This window comes from Mirounga leonina, unplaced genomic scaffold, assembly GCF_011800145.1.
Source record: "Mirounga leonina isolate KUSES-001 unplaced genomic scaffold, KU_Mleo_1.0 Mir_82, whole genome shotgun sequence".
Taxonomy (NCBI): Eukaryota; Metazoa; Chordata; class Mammalia; order Carnivora; family Phocidae; genus Mirounga; species Mirounga leonina.
This window is the reverse complement of record NW_023270825.1, coordinates 43958924-43975551: the sequence shown is the minus strand read 5'-3', so window position 1 is coordinate 43975551 and position 16628 is coordinate 43958924.

The following is a 16628-nucleotide window of genomic DNA, read 5'->3' as shown; positions in this document are numbered from 1 at the left end:
GCCTATAGTGTCCGCGCCGCAGATTGATTTAGTTTTCTTTCCTTCCCTCGTTCGTTTTTTGAACAAATAGTTATTGAATGAGTGCCTAGTATATTTCAGGCGCTGTGCTTCCCCTTTGAGATACGAAGATGAGAAACATAGTACTTGCGCTGAAAAAACTTAGTATAGTGCCGGAAACGAACACTTAAATAAATCATTACGGTATTATAACCCTGTTAACGGAAGTCTGCGGCTCGTGATGAAAGGTCAGAGAAGGGCATCCATCCCGTTCTGCAGCGTTCAGAGCAGGATTCCTGGAGTATCTGTTTCTTAAACTGAGGCGTTATGTGATGAGTAGAAGTCCAGGCAAAGAGAAGGTAGAACCAGAGCTCCTAAGAGAGGGTTCAGCTTGAGCAAAGACACAGAGATGGAAGGAAGGAAGGAAGGAGGGAAGGAGGGAGGAAGGAGGGAAGGAAGGAAGGAAGAAAAAAGCTCAGTGTCTCAGGTGAAATCACCAGCAGTTCTAAATTAACGGAACCTAGCACAAAACAGTTTTGAGAGTTCGGGGTTAGCAGGGGTTCAGATCACAGAGTATCTTACAAGCTCGGTTTTGTTCTTATGTTGGTTGTGACCCACAAAATTGATTCACCACCTGCTAACTGATCGCTGCTGATGGAAGTGGAAATCATTGAAGGACTTAAGCAAGAGAGGGACATATTTAGATTTGCATTAAAGATCATTCACCCTAGCAAATTGTATAGAGAGGGGTTTAGAAGTGGAGTCTATCCAGTGCTGTCCAACAAAACTTGTAGCAATAGTGGAAATTTTCTTTTTCTGCACTGTTCAAAACAGTAGCCACTAGCCACATGTGGCTATTGAGCACTCTCAATGTGGCTAGTATGATTATGGAATTGAACGTTAAATTTTGCTTATTTTCATTAATTAAAATGTAAGTAGCCACGTGTAGCTAGTGGCTACTGTCTTAGTGCAGGTCTATACCACCAAGGTTATATGGCACCCGTGTGCAAATCACAAAGGTATTCTCTCCAGATAAACGAAGTCCACACTAGGGCATAGGAATGCAGGCTGTGTGTGCAGTGTGCAAACTGCCCAACTGTGCACTATGATCCTGAATAGAGGAGTGCAAGAGCAGCAGGAAGGAGCCCTCAGCAATCGTCCCAGCAGAAGCTGGGCTCTGACCAAAGCAACAAAAACCAGGAGAGAAAGGAATGAACAGATTTGATAGTATTTGAGAGATAAGCTCAGCAGGACTTGATTGATTGGATGCAGTGGTTAGAGAAAGGAAGGCCTACAGGCCACAGAAGCTTAGCAAAATACAATTTGGGGCAATATTTGTCCAAGAGAGTTCATCATCTAATGAGGGGTAGATGCAGTTTCCTGGTGTCAGGGAAAAGTTTTCGGGGAATTGTCTAAGCCAGACCATGAGATGCAGCCTGGTTCTTATAAATAAATTCCATCTACACTTTGGGAAGTGATGGTTCATCACCAAGAACCTCCAGGTCCTCCTACCTTTTAGCAACAAGCTACTCTCCTGATTCACTTGAAATGTAGCTTTCCCTTACCTGGTAACTATGTCTAGCACCTTACTATGCAAAATGGAATTGCCTCCCAAGAACACATCCTTGGTTCTGGAAGGGACATCCCGCACTTCACCTGAGGAGTTGGAGAGACTTGGCAAGAGAAATTTTTTCTGCTCCAACCCCCCTTAACCCTTAACTGCTGTTATATTATAAAACCCAAGCCCCTCCACTTCATTCAAGGGTAGCATTTTAGGTATTTCAATGAGGGTTTATTGAGCACCCATTCTATATCGTGTGGAATACTGATTTGCTCAGAAGCTGGGGCAGTATGAAGCCCTTTCGTATTTTACCAGAACACATAGGTAAATTGTAGACCTGCATTGTCTAGTAGAGGAGACCTGTAGCCACATGGCTATTTAAATTTAAATTGATAAAATTAGGGGCACCTGGATGGCTCAGTCGTTAAGTGTCTGCCTTCAGCTCAGGTCATGATCCCAGGGTCCTGGGATTGAGCCCTGCATCGGGCTCCTTGCTCCGCGGGGAGCCTGCTTCTCCCTCTCCCACTCCCCTTGCTTGTGTTCCCTGTCTCGCTGTGTCTCTCACTGTCAAATAAATAAATAAAATCTTTAAAATAAATAAATAAATTTAAATTGATAAAATTAAATAAAACTAAAAATTCAGTTCCTCAGCTATACTAGCCATATTTCAAACGCTCAATAGCCTCATGTGGCTGGTGGCTTCTGTGGTGAACAATGTAGATATAGAACATTTCCATCATTGCGGAAAGTACTGTTCGCACTGCTTTAGACAGTATTACACCGCTGTAATCAGTTAAAGAATACACCCATTTTAATGAGGGCAAAGGGCTAATTAGATCAACCAACTATAGGCAAGGCAGTTGGTGAGGAAGATAATGGGTTTACTTGACATTTTGGAGAACCCTTACAAGCAGCGAGTAATCTATACCATCCTCATTCAATCAATTCTCAGTATTCTTTGGAAGTTCCATCAACCCTTTCACCTCGTGGGAGTAATTTTGTAGTACATACTGAATTAAGTTCCTACTTCTACTTGTATATATGGCTGGGGCTGGATGATATTGCAAAGAAATATTAATCTTATGTTCTCTTTCTCTCTCTCTCTCCTGCACCCCCCTTCTCCCACTCAGATTTCCTTTGTTCAGCTTGTCTTTTCCATCAGTTTGCTCCCACTCCACCCACACTGCCCATGCCCCCAACCCAAAAGGCTAGGCACAGGTCAGCCACTGGAGAATTAGAAAACAAAACCTAGAAATACAAAGCATGCAGTCTTAGAATGGGACCCAAAGAGTTCAGATACACACCTGAAAGAAATTTCCAGCCCCCTAGACTAGATAAAGAAAGCCAGTAGTGGGAAGGGGGGAGGGGAGGTGCTGAGTGGTTAAGAGAATGTGAGCTCAAGATATCTCCAAGCCCCCACACTAACAAGCTCAGCCATGCCAATCTCCAGGGAATAGCCTGGCCTCCCCCCTGAGCTTAGCTTTCTTTTTCACTGTGTCTGTTGAGAACTGCCAGAAAGCAGCAGGCCATCTTCACACATCCATCATCCAAGGGTAGTCATGTTTGCCACTCTGCTCAGCACCCCATCCAGCCCATGCCAGGGAGACAGTCCTCTTTCTATGGCCAAGGAAACTTATAAACCGCACACACACCCCCATGGGGAGCGGTAAGTAGGAAACTTAAAGACATGGTGGTAACATAAAAGGGAAAGCTCCTAGACGATCATGAATTTGCACTTAACCAAGTTGAGCTCTCCCACAGATGTGGAATAATAGGTGATCTGTAATCCTAGTTACATAGATCATATGGTGCCCATGACGCTTTGGGAGGATCTGAGCCCTGGCCTTGAGTAATGAAGCACTTCCAAGAGGATAGAACCCTGAGCACAGAAAATTGTGGGCCAGCAGTTCCCCATCTTCCAGAAGAGGTTTGCACATTTGAAGGAAAAGCCATTTCACCTGGGGGTTGTGTGTGGCACTTGGATCTGGACATTGACATGGGCCTTGGAAAGAATAGCTATGGAGCTGGGAAGAATGGGAGGTGTAGCAGGTAGTATTGGTTGCCCCCAAAGCCACCCAACTTCTTTCTTGTTGGCGGAACTCGAGGTTTGTCCGGGGTTCATGGTCCCCATGCCATGTGCTTAGAGGAGGAGCCCTTCTCAGCCCAAGGTTTTGGGAAAAGGCAGCTCCTATCCCTCCAGAGTGAGGTCTGACTCCCAATTGCTTTCCGTATAGAGCAGAGCTGATGGCTATTGGTGTTTTTTTTTGTTCACTATACACATTTCTTTTTTTTTTAAGATTTTATTTATTCATTTGACACACAGAGAGAGATAGTGAGAGAGAGAGCACAAGCAGGGGGAGCGGCAGGCAGAGGGAGAGAGAGAAGCAGGCTCCCCGCGGAGCAGGAAGCCCGATGTGGGGCTGGATCCCAGGACCCTGGGATCATGACCTGAGCCGAAGGCAGACGCTTAACCGTCTGAGCCACCCAGGCGCCCCTCACTATACACAGTTCTAACACATCGGGTTACAGCTGCATGCTGTAGAGGGCATTGGACTGTCCATTAGGATGTGGCTTCTCCGTATCGGGTGGCTGTGTCATCCACCTTGCCCTTTGCCCTGGAAATACCTGTTACAGAACCATTTACAAGAAGAATCAATGTACAGAAACGACTCACTCGACAATTTCATGTATGCAAAATGTCTTTATTGTTATTGTTCTTATGTGTCTTTTTTTTTTTTCATAAAATCACATAAAGGTAAAATTTAAAGATGGTGAAAAACACAGATTTTAAGAGTATGAGGACTTCGATACACACGTAAGTCCATGTAATAACCACCCCCATGCAAGACAGAGAACATTGCCACCACCCCACGTAATTCCCTCATGACTCACTGCCATAGGCAACAACCCATTCTGCTTTCCAATACCATAGATTAGTTTCACCTGTTCTTGAGTTTCACTAAATAGAAGCATATGCATTCTTTGTGTTTGCTTGTTTGGTTCAGCATGTTTTGGCGCTTTTCTCTTTGAGATTCTTCCACATTGCTGCATACATCAATAATTCATTCATTTTTAAAAACAACTTTATTAAAGTATGATTTACAAAAAATAAAATGTACTCATTTTAAGTGCACTATGATCTTAGACAAAATTATACACTCAGGTAACCACCCGTAATCAGTGTGTTCAACATTTACAGTACCCCCAAAAAGTTGCACTGTCCCCCTTCCTAATCCCCAGCCCAAAGCCATCACTGAGTCTGTCATTACAGATTAAATGTGTCTTTTCCAGAGTACCATAGCATTGAAATCATACAGTATGCATTCTCATATCTGGATTCTTTCAGCATGTCTCTGAGATTTGCCCGTGTTGTTGTTGTTGTATTAGAAGTTAACTCCTTTTTATTGCTCTGTAACATTCCATCACATGAATATATCATAACCTGTGTTTCATCCTCCTATTGATGGACATCTAGGTTATTTCCAGTTTGGGGTTATTATGGATAAATCTGCTGCATACATTCTTGTACAAGGCTTGTTTGTGAACACATATTTTCATTTCTTTTAGGTAAATATTTAGGAGTGAAATTGCTGGGTCATAGAGAAGGTGCTATGTTCTTTTGTTGTTGTTCTTTATTGTTTTTTATTTATTTTTAAGATGTTATTTATTTGAGAGAGAGAGCACAAGCAGTGGGGGGGGGGTGGAGAAGGAGAAGCAGACTCCCCCACTGAACAGGGAGCCTGCTTCGGGGCTCGATCCCAGGACTCCAGGATCATGACCTGAGCCGAAGGCAGATGCTTAACTGACTGAGCCACCCAGCCGCCCCCTTTACTGTTTTTAAGTCACTTAATTCTGACTCTAATTCCCCTTCCACTGAATTCGTGAAAGATTATGTATCAGGTATTATCCAGTGTCACCCTAGAGTTCTGGAATTGTATGTCCTCACGGCAGCAGAACGGACAGCTCTTAGAAGTGTTGCCAAGGCTAGAAGCTCTGGTCCCTCCAGGCACCCTGGGGTCATCCTCTCTACCATGTCACCACCTCCCCAGGGCCCACAGAGCAGGGCACCGGGGGCCACTGCCTGCAAGACCCAGAGACCTCTGATCCCTTTCCAATTTGGGAGACTAAGCACTAACTCCTCTTTTTCTCCCCAACCCCACAGCCCTCACTCACCACCCTCCCTCTCTGGGACACACAGCAGAGTCTCTTCAGTGCAGTTAGGACTTTCACAAAAGGCAAGGAGAACTGTTGACCTCAAATGGTTTCTTCTCCCCGTCCTGCCAGCAAAAATCCTCAAGCAAGGAAGCCTAAAGGGCCTCGCCACTTTCACAGTGTGGAGGAAGAAGGGAATACAAAAGAAAAACACCAACAATTATTTCAAGACATTATTTAGCCACCTTTTAAGCACCAGCGTGGGTGTTTAACCTTCTCTTTGAGAGCTTTGCACGTTGGATTACTTGAAGTTGTAATCTGAACGTCCTCTGTACTTCATTCTCTCTATGGAACATACTCTTCTCAAATTTCCTTTATTGGAGATTCTGCCCATTTGATCCGTGAGTGGGTTATTCAGTCTCACTGGGGTGACAAGAAACAGAGCTGTGCTCAAGTTGCATGGGTTTATGGAAGTTTGTCGGCAGAACAGACTGGAAAGGAGAGGAGCTAGCTACGGAGGAGACAGCCCCCAGGGCAACGCTGTAGCTCAGCAGGACAACATCCTCAAGCAGACCCCACAGATTCTTTTTTTTTTTTTTTAAGATTTTATTTATTTATTTGCGAGAGAGAGAATGAGAGACAGAGAGCATGAGAGGGGGGAGGGTCAGAGGGAGAAGCAGACTCCCCGCCGAGCAGGGAGCCCGATGCGGGACTCGATCCCGGGACTCCAGGATCATGACCTGAGCCGAAGGCAGTCGCTTAACCAACTGAGCCACCCAGGCGCCCCAGATTCTTTGTCTCTGAACAGGAGATACATACAGACCCTCGGCAACAGTGGGCAAGGCCTCAAGTGGGGAGCCACTAAAGAGAAGGCAGTAAGCAGAACCCAGGAGTACGTGGAATCTCAGAGTGAGGCAAAACCATAAATAACACAAGTTAGGAGTAGATCAAAACCGTGCCTAAGCAAAAGTCAAGGAACCGCTCCCCCCGCCCCCACCACAGGCACTGCTTCTTTTCCTAAACAAGAACGGGAAAGTATTCAAACCGCAGTATCAACAGTCCAGATGGGCACTGCTTGCTTGCTACCGCATCTACTCTTCATGTCTTCCTAAGCCACCTCATCAATCCTCTGTAAGATAATACAGAACCTGACACTGGGAGTCTAGCATGCCACGGCTCAGAAAACATGAAAAAAAGAGCCAACTTTTGCAGACATTACATAGCAAATCCTCATGTTATGGAGGTGCTATTCAGCAAGCACCGCGCACCAGTCTCAAGGCTTCTTCTACGTGTGGGAATTAGGCCAGGTAATGAGTGTGCGGGTATGTTTTTTTCATTTGTTAATCTTTGAATTTTATACTCTTTTGTGGTTAATCTTAAAATTGTACACTTTAGGGCGCCTGGGTGGCTCAGTCGTTAAGCGTCTGCCTTCGGCTCAGGTCATGATCCCAGGGTCCTGGGATCGAGTCCCACATCGGGCTCCCTGCTCAGTGGGAAGCCTGCTTCTCCCTCTCCCACTCCCCCTGCTTGTGTTCCCTCTCTTGCTGTGTCTCTCTCTGTCAAATAAATAAATAAAATCTTTAAAAAAAATAAAAATAAAAAAAATTGTACACTTTAAAAACCTTTACACATTTTTGTATTAGAAACATTTTATAATTTTTTGAAGTAAAAAGTTCCTAATTTTTAAAGAACCTATTTCCCTCCAGTTCTTTTGGATGCACTCCATTTCTCTTTCTCAGAGAGGGCCGCAGCCTAGTAGAACAGTCATGAGGTTCCACCTCTCACCTCCAACATTACATGGATTCTCACCTTCGGAAGCTGGGCTACATCGTAGCCGGGCCAGGCCTGAGGCAGGTACAGCGTCCTGGCCTGTTGGCCCCGTGTGGGCAGGGTTGCGGGAAGCTGACGGGGACGGTGCAGGACGCTGGGGTAGCCACGAGCTACGATAGCCCCCCAGGCCCTCAGGGAGGTAAAGGGAACTGAATCTGCATTGATAATGTGAGAGTGCTTATGAGGCAGGAGGGGCTAACATGGGCCATGGTTTTGAGCAAGTCAAAGCAGTGAAATTGAGATGACATTAGCAGAGTACATGGCCAGGTGGTTCAACCACAGGAGCAGTGGAATGAGGCAGGGAGGTGCTTTATTACCCTTGGTGTGGAGGATCAACAAACTTCTGCATCTGAGATGAAAACCAGAAAATTCAGTCTGTGTCGCTGAAGCAAGGTGCTTCTAGTTCCCAGGCCATAGTCCAAGTTCAGTGAGGCTCAGCTGTTCGGCCTTCCCTGGGCCAGGTTCTTCATTATCCTGAGTACTCTCATCATCTATCATCTCTATCACGAGCCAATCCCACGACTAGAGACGGATGAAAATGAATCCACAGAAATTTCAACAAGAAATGTGTGGTACCAATATGGAAAAAATTGAACCACCTTACTGAGAAATATAGGAGATGTAACTAAAAGATTTTCCTTGATAGAAGTTTTAAAAATGTCATTTTCCCCCAAATTAATTTATATTAGCATGATTGTAATCAACATCCCAATGTGATTTGGAACTAAATTATTTTAAAGTTCACCTTAAACAATAAATACATGAAAATGCCAAGTAAATATGTGAAAATAAAGAACGATGAAAAGAAATTAGCCTTATTGAGATTTGAAAACATCTTATAAACCTGCAATAATTCTAAATATGATTGAGGCACAAAAATCAACAAGCATTAACAATGTAGTAGAACAATTATTTCAGAAAAAGACCAAATTCTATATAAGAATTGAACACTTTCTAAAGGAAACATCCCAAATTATTGGGAAAAAATATTTTAGATATGTTAAAAGCTTTGTTGAAGTATGTTTAATAATTTAAATTCTCTCTTTATATTATACAATTAGGTCAATCCAAGGTTAACCATAAAATGATAAAAGAACACATAGGGTTGTCAAATCTCTGGGCATGGGTGTCTTTTTTTTTAAGATTTTATTTATTTATTTGACAGAGAGAGAGAGAGCGAGAGAGGGAACACAAGCAGGGGGAGTGGGAGAAGGAGAAGCAAGCTTCCCGCCAAGCAGGGAGCCCGATGCGGGGCTCGATACGGGGCTCGATCCCAGAACACTGGGATCATGACCTGAGCCGAAGGCAGACGCTTAACGACTGAGCCACCCAGGCGCCCCCATGGGTATCTTTTTAAATGAAACTTTTTAAACTAAAAAGCAGTGAGTTACATCACACACACACACACACACACACACACAACCCCACCCAATCAACGATTCAACATTACAAATAAATAAATACAAATTTTAAGACAATAAATAAATGAGGAAACAAATATTCCCAGCAAAAAAAAAAAAGACAAAGGATTAATAAGTATATTGAAAACTCACTAAAATCAATTCCAAAAAACCAGCTGATAAATGGACAAAAGATAGGATCACAAAATATACAGTTGTATGTGATTAACAAAATACATGAGAAAAGGGGCGCCTGGGTGGCTCAGTCATTAAGTGTCTGCATTCGGCTCAGGTCATGATCCCAGGGTCCTGGGATCGAGCCCCACATCGGGCTCCCTCCTCTGCAGGAAGCCTGCTTCTCCCTCTGCCACTCCCCCTGCTTGTGTTCCCTCTCTCGCTGTGACTCTCTCTGTCAAATAAATAAATAAAATCTTTAAAAATAAAAAAAAATAAAAAATAAAAAATATATGAGAAAATATTAAGGTCTCTCTAGTAATCAAGGAAAAGCAAATTTAAAAATAAAGATAACCGGGGCGCCTGGGTGGCTCAGTTGGTTAAGCGACTGCCTTCGGCTCAGGTCATGATCCTGGAGTCCCTGGATGGAGTCCCGCATCGGGTTCCCTGCTCGGCAGGGAGCCTGCTTCTCCCTCTGACCCTCCCCCCTCTCATGTGCTCTCTCTCTCTCATTCTCCCTCTCAAATAAATAAATAAAATCTTTAAAAAAAAAAATAAAGATAACCACTTTTAAATCAAATTAGGCAGTATTTTAAATAAATAAAAGTATTCATTGTTGGCATGGTTCCCTTGTCCGTACCTGCTGGCAGTCCAGTTCAGTATAATAACCCTCTTAAAAATAATCCAAAGCATGGAAAAATTCTTTTGCACAAAAATATCTTTAGCAGTAATTTTGGAAACAACCAAAATACCCAACAACAAGAGAATTATTGAGTAAACCATGATATAAGCACTCAGAAAAATATTATGAAGCTACATTTATGAATAGTTTTTTTTAAATAAAGAATGTACATATTATGTTACTCATGAAATTGGATACATACCATATACAATTGTCTTCTATATGTGGAAATAGATTGAAATGAAACTAATATATATTAAAATGTTTTTTTCCCGTTTTATTGACATATTATTGATATAAAACATGTAAGATTAAGGTGTACAACATGATGATTTGATACACAAATATAGAGTTGACCCTTGAACAACGTGGAGGTTAGACCCCCTGCACAGCAGAAAATCCACGAATAACTTTTGGCTCCCCCAAAAACTTAAATAATAGCCTACTGTTAACCAGAAGTCTTACCAGTAACATAAACAGTTAATTAACATATATGATATATATGTATCATATACCATATTCTTACAATAAACTAGATAAAAAGAAAATATTAAGAAAATCATAAGGAAGAGAAAATACATTTATAGTACTATACTGTATCAAAAAAAATCCACGTATAAATGGACCCACACATTTCATACCTATGTTGTTGGGTCAGCTGTAGCACTTTTTTTTTTTTAAACCATGCACAGTTGTCTCACTTTTTAAATTTTCTATTATTTTTTAATTTTTTTTTTTACTTTTTTTGAGAGAGTGGGGGAGGGGCAGCGGAAGAGGGAGAAAGAGAATCTCAAGCAGGCTCCACTCCCAGGGCAAAGCCCTCTGCAGGGCTTGATCTCACAACCCTGAGATCATGACCTGAGCCAAAATCAAGAGTCCGAGGCTTAACCACTTGAGCCACCCAGCCGCCCCTGTAGTTTCTTTTTAAGTGTATTCAGAAAATATTTATTTGTAGAAATGCTGTTAGCTGCCTATTCCCAGATAAAAGTCCTTTGTTGAGATCTAAAGTGTTTATAAAATATTTTGTAGACTATGAAGAAATTTTGTCTTCCTCGCTTTACTGTTCAATCTTACTAGTAAAACTTTTATGGCTTTTAGGGGCACCTGTGTGGCTCAACAGTTAAGCATCTGCCTTCGGCTCAGGTCATGATCCCAAGGTCCTGGGATCGAGCCCGCATCGGGCTCCCTGCTCAGCCAGGAGCCTGCTTCTCCCTCTCCCTCTGCCCTTCTGCCCCCTGCTTATGCTTGCTCTCTCTCAAATAAATAAATAAAATCTTCTAAAAAACCTTGTATGGCTTTTAAATATGTAACTGAAATTTTAAAATCACCAAGTGGGGTGGAAGAGAAAGTTGAGGTAACTCTCCCAGAAAAAGAACAAAAAAAAAAGAGAGATGAACAATAGAAAAGATAAGAAAATTAGAGAATCAGAGCAAGTAGTCCACCATCCAAACCAGTAAGAGTTCTAGAAAGAGAGAGGAAAAATATGAAGGTTACCAAATAATAGGAAAACATTTTTCCTTGAACTGAAAAATATGAATTTCCAGATTCAAATAGTCCATCAAATATCTAGCACAATGAATGAAACCAGATCCACACAAAATCACATCACAGAGACATTTCACAATATCAAAAATAAGGAGAAGATCCCAAAGGAAAAACTTAAGACAAAATTGCAGTCAGACTAGCATCAGACTTCTTAACAGCATACTGCAGCTAGAAGATGGAGGAGCAATGCCCTTAAAATTCTGTTGGAAAATCATTTCCATCCTAGAATTTAAACCCAGGAAAGAGATGGAACTCTAAATTAAGATAATTTGAGCCCTTTGATAAAGGGCTATTATTACAGGCTAGGAAGAGATACCTCCGTCCTCAAAACTCTGCTGTTTCCATCACTAAGCCTAAGGAAGGAGGGGAGGTGGGGGTTACCAGGATTCAGAAAGACTGTCTCGAGTAGATGAATGACTTTCTTTTTATTTTAAAGATTTTATTTATTTATTTGAGAGAGAGAGAGAAACAGCATGAGAGGGGAGAGGGTCAGAGGGAGAAGCAGGCTCCCCGATGAGCCGGGAGCCCGATGTGGGGCTCGATCCCAGGACTCCGGGATCATGACCCAAGCCGAAGGCAGTTGCTTAACCAACTAAGCCACCCAGGTGCCCCATCGAGTGGATGAATGACTTTCAATGGAGGGCCATAACCTGCCGAGACCCTAAAGGACTGATTGAGGGAATAAGTACCTGTCTTCCCTCTCCATCCTCCCCAGAGATTGGCTGATCTCAAGCAGAAACCGGAAGGCAAGGGAGCCAGTTGATGTCGTTCCTCAAGCTCAGCCTCCTGGGGGGCAGAGCCAGGGTGGAGAAGGGTGGAGAATGATTCTGGAGAGGCAAACAGAAAACATCCAGTACAGCCGCCAAACCACTGATCAATTGTGAGGATGGAGCAAAAATATTTTCAGAAATAAGAAAGCTCTCCTCCCGTGTACCATGGGCTTCAGCAAAATGGGGTAACAAAATAGGGAATACATGGGATCCAACCAAGGGGCTCCAACTAAGAAGCAAGCGAGGAAAGCTTCTGGATGACACACTCATGACTAAAGAGCATCCAGTACAGATTTTAGAGGGAGGACGGAAGGTGGGGAAGGAGGTCTCCAAGAAGGGGGAAAAAAAAAGAAAACCTTATAGGTTTTCTTTTTTACTTTCACTGGGAATTATTATTTAACTGCAAATGACTTAAATATATGTAATTTCAACTCTCCTTTCTTATTTGAAATCTTTTGGAACGGGCAGATTTTCTTATTTGTTGAAGCATTTGGAAGAATTGCTAGGCATTTAAGCAATCCATTGAAGGTATTTAGGGAAAAAATAATTACATTGAAAACTAAGAAAATGGGGACAAAAGATCATTATTAATTCAAGTAAAACAAAAGTTATAGAAAGGGTAATCATGAAGAAACCCTACAAAGCAGAAGACGACTTGTAGGGAAAAATCAGCATTTGAAGGCTTGCCCTACTCTGGGAACTCATGGCCAGTAAGTGTTCAATAGACAAGCAATGACATCCAAAAGCACAGCAACCTACTTACCAGCAAGTTGTGCACGCGCAAAAAAGGAAATCGATCCAGCAGCTTAGAGTCCTAAGCTAATGTCTTTTCTGTCTCCGCCCTCGCATCCCCAACACCAGGGGGGGAAGCACCAGTTGCAAGAAAGCAGAACTTGAGGACAAATGCTCCCTCATGCTCCTCCCAGAACCATAAGTGTAGGGTGTGCTGAAGGAGAGAAGAGGTTTGAATCAAATACGAGACTGAATTTTTTAAATGAACGGAACTGGGCGCCTGAGTGGCTCAGTCGTTAAGCGTCTGCCTTCGGCTCAGGTCATGGTCCCAGAGTCCTGTGACCGAGCCCCACATCGGGCTCCCTCCTCTGCAGGAAGCCTGCTTCTCCCTCTCCCACTCCCCCTGCTTGTGTTCCCTCTCTCACTGTGTCTCTCTCTCTGTCAAATAAATAAATAAAATCTTTTTAAAAAATAATAAAATAAAATAAAATAATAAAATGAACAGAACTGAATCTTAGTGACAGAAAAAGGCATTTGTAACACCTAAGCGACTGAACTCTAATGGAGATAGATCACCAAGCAAGCCTTTTAGCCAGAGGAAAAAAAGAGAGGTTTGGGGCGCCTAGGTGGCTCAGTCGTTAAGCGTCTGCCTTCGGCTCAGGTCATGATCCCAGGGTCCTGGGATCGAGTCCCGCATCGGGCTCCCTGCTCGGCAAGAAGCCTGCTTCTCCCTCTCCCATTCCCCCTGCTTGTGTTCCTGCTCTCGCTATTTCTCTCTCTATCAAATAAAAATAAAAAATAAAAAATAAAAAAAGAGAGGTTTGATGGGGAACAGAGGTAGCAAGTTTTGAAAAACAACCCCAAAATTGTTTTTACATGATTACTTTTGAGAGTCCTTCAGACCAGTTACATAAATTAGAAAACTATCAGATGGTGGTCAGTGCTAGGCAGAGAATTGGAACAGATGGGTTATGATGGTGAAGGTGCCGCTACCCTTAGGATGAATGATCAGGGAAAACCTCTGTGAGTGGCAACATTTAAGCTCAGTTCAGAATAAAGGAGACAGCCAAACGACTATTGGGAGGTGGGTATGGAAAAGGGAGAGTGGGCAATCTTCCCAGGAAGAAGCTACAGCTAGTGAGAACGTTCGAGCTTGGCATGTTTAAAGAACAAAAATAAGCCCAGCATGGCTCAGGTGTAGTGCGCTAGGAGAATGGGCCAAAATGGGGTCAGAGAAGTATGCAGGGGCTAGATCTGAGAGCTGCCCCTGATGGCGGAGGAAGCAAACTGTACCCTCCCTGATGGCAGCAAGGCAAAGATGCATGCTTCCTGGGGGCCAATATGAACCCTGAGGAAGCGAGCCGAACAGGGGATACAGCTCAAGATGCAATCTGCAGAAGCGAGGTGCCAGGGACAGAGCTCACTACCAGAAGCCAAGAGCTGGGAGGGGCATTTGTAAAGCCACTAGCCACAGAAGACATGACCCATGTCAAGGGACTTCCAGCCAAAATCCCCAGTGGAAATTGGCAAGGAACTCACAGAAGCATACCATGAGGAAAAAGAATTGATACTTGACATTAGCCACAGCCCAGAGGGCACCCACTCCAGATTACATTTGTACCAGGTTAATGAGTCATTGCCCTCCTCCACCAATCTCAGAGGGCCTAGAGACAACTAGTGAATGGGGGAGCAAGGCAGGAGGGCGATAATGAGGGACAGACCACACCCCATCCCCACCCCCATGGTGGGTTCCCAGCCTGACGTGGATTTGATGTAAGTGGAGTGGGAGGAAAGAGAGATGAGGGAGGGAGCCTTAAAGGAAGTAAGATATTGAAGTTTTGACATTCGACTAGGTTGGAATTTTTATTACCTGAAAAAATGAGTGTAATTCTATCATTCTTTAGGGTGCCTAAAAAAGCTATGGGGCCGGAGAATTCCTCCAGAGACAGGGAAACAGATAACCAAAAATGTCACGATGGATTTCTTGGGGAATAGACATTTTCTTCCTTTTGCTTGTCTGTATTTTCTGATTTTTCTCTAATGATACTGGTTTAAGAGAAGTGTTGTGGGTTTTTTCCTAAATTAGTAACTATATTTAGTTCAACAAACAATCGACTTCATGGTAGAAATGGCTTTTGAGGTAATTATTGAAGATTGTTGATTTTGACAGGCCACAGCAGCCTGGGGAGGTGTTTCTGTTGGTAGGGATGAGGCCCAGAGCATGCTTGCATGAAAGAAGGGTGTTCGGTTAGGCTGGGGTGTAAATGTAGGAATGTAGGGGATGGTGGCAGGTGAAACCAGAGGTCCTACTAGAACTAGCTTCTCTGGCATGCAAGTAAAACAGACATGTCCACATTAACTTAATTTCTGGTAAGGGTAGCCATGAGAGGAACCCAGAAAGAGCGAAGCAACCCACCAGGCCTCAGAAAAAGGGAACTCTGAGGAGTGGCCCTGGGTCAGAGGAGGCCCTGGGAACCTAAAAGGCGGGAGTGTGGCTCCTCAGCGTGCTTCAGCTGCTCTGCAAGCCTGCTTCCTTCTACGCGGCCCCAACCGACATTGTCTCTCCCTCTTCTCCATCTAAAGGCATTCTTCCAAGCTCAGTTGCCACTTCAAGAGAACGGGCTCCTCTTTCCAATGTCAGGAATTGAATTGTAAAGTACCTCTTGGTACCTGGCACCGGGAGAGATGGGCTCAGCTCATTGTCTGGTACCAGTCAGGCAAGCGTCTTAGAGGTGAGGCTCTTGAGTTCAACCACGGGGTGCTGGAAGTGAGAGGTCCTGTGTGTATTGAGGCTGGGGAGAGGCTGACAGGCAAGTACATCCATGTGGGACAAATCATGGCTATCGAAAGGGCTTCGGCAAGGAGCAGTGCCTGGGGCATTTCTATCTAATGAAGGGCTGCAGCCCATTTGGGCTTGGCTGTCCACCACAGGTGAGCAGTGGGCCAAAATGTTGAGGGCCTTACATTCTAGGAAGAGAATCTGTGTTTAATCCTGTAGGTGGTAGTGAAAAGGAGCGTCACACTCACGCACACTCTCACACACACGTACACACATTTTCTCTGGGGACTACAGCATGGCTTTTGGATGCAACCTCGGCATTCTGCTTTTTCTTTCCTGTAATTGGAGAAGGGGGATACCTCAGCAGGGTGCTTTCCAGTTACCTGGGGACAGATCTCAAGTAAAGAACAAGAGCCGGTGTGACGCTCAGCAGTAAGATCTTTAATCTACTTGGGTCTCCAACATAGCCAAAAATATTACTGTAAAGGGTCCAATATCCACTCAGGGTGTGCCCTCATACAAATGAGAGTGGGCCCACCCTGGGACATTAAGTGGTTAGAAATGCTTTTTGCTGCTGGAAAGTAAAAGGACACCCCCCCCCCCCCCAAATAAAAATGAAGGTGAAAAAATTTAGGAGCTGGCTGTTTCGAATATGTAAATGGACAAATTTGAGAAATAAGACATGTTTCCAAGCTCTGGCCAATTCTCCTTGTGAGATTCTTGAAGACAGGAAGACAATAAACTACTCCTTTCACAAACCATGAACAAATCGTGACTTCTATCACCTATTCAATCACAAGAAGTGTACATTAGACTCTAAAAATTAGGTAAGTAGTGGTGATTTGTATTCATTCGATATGAAACACAAACCATTCAGAATAGTCTAAAACAAAGGCAAGATGGATCTTCAGTGGATGTTTAAAAGTGACATACTATATTCAATAAAAGATCCTTCAATTTGATTTCTTGGGAAGTACACAGCCCCTTTAACTTACAGTTTTCCCTT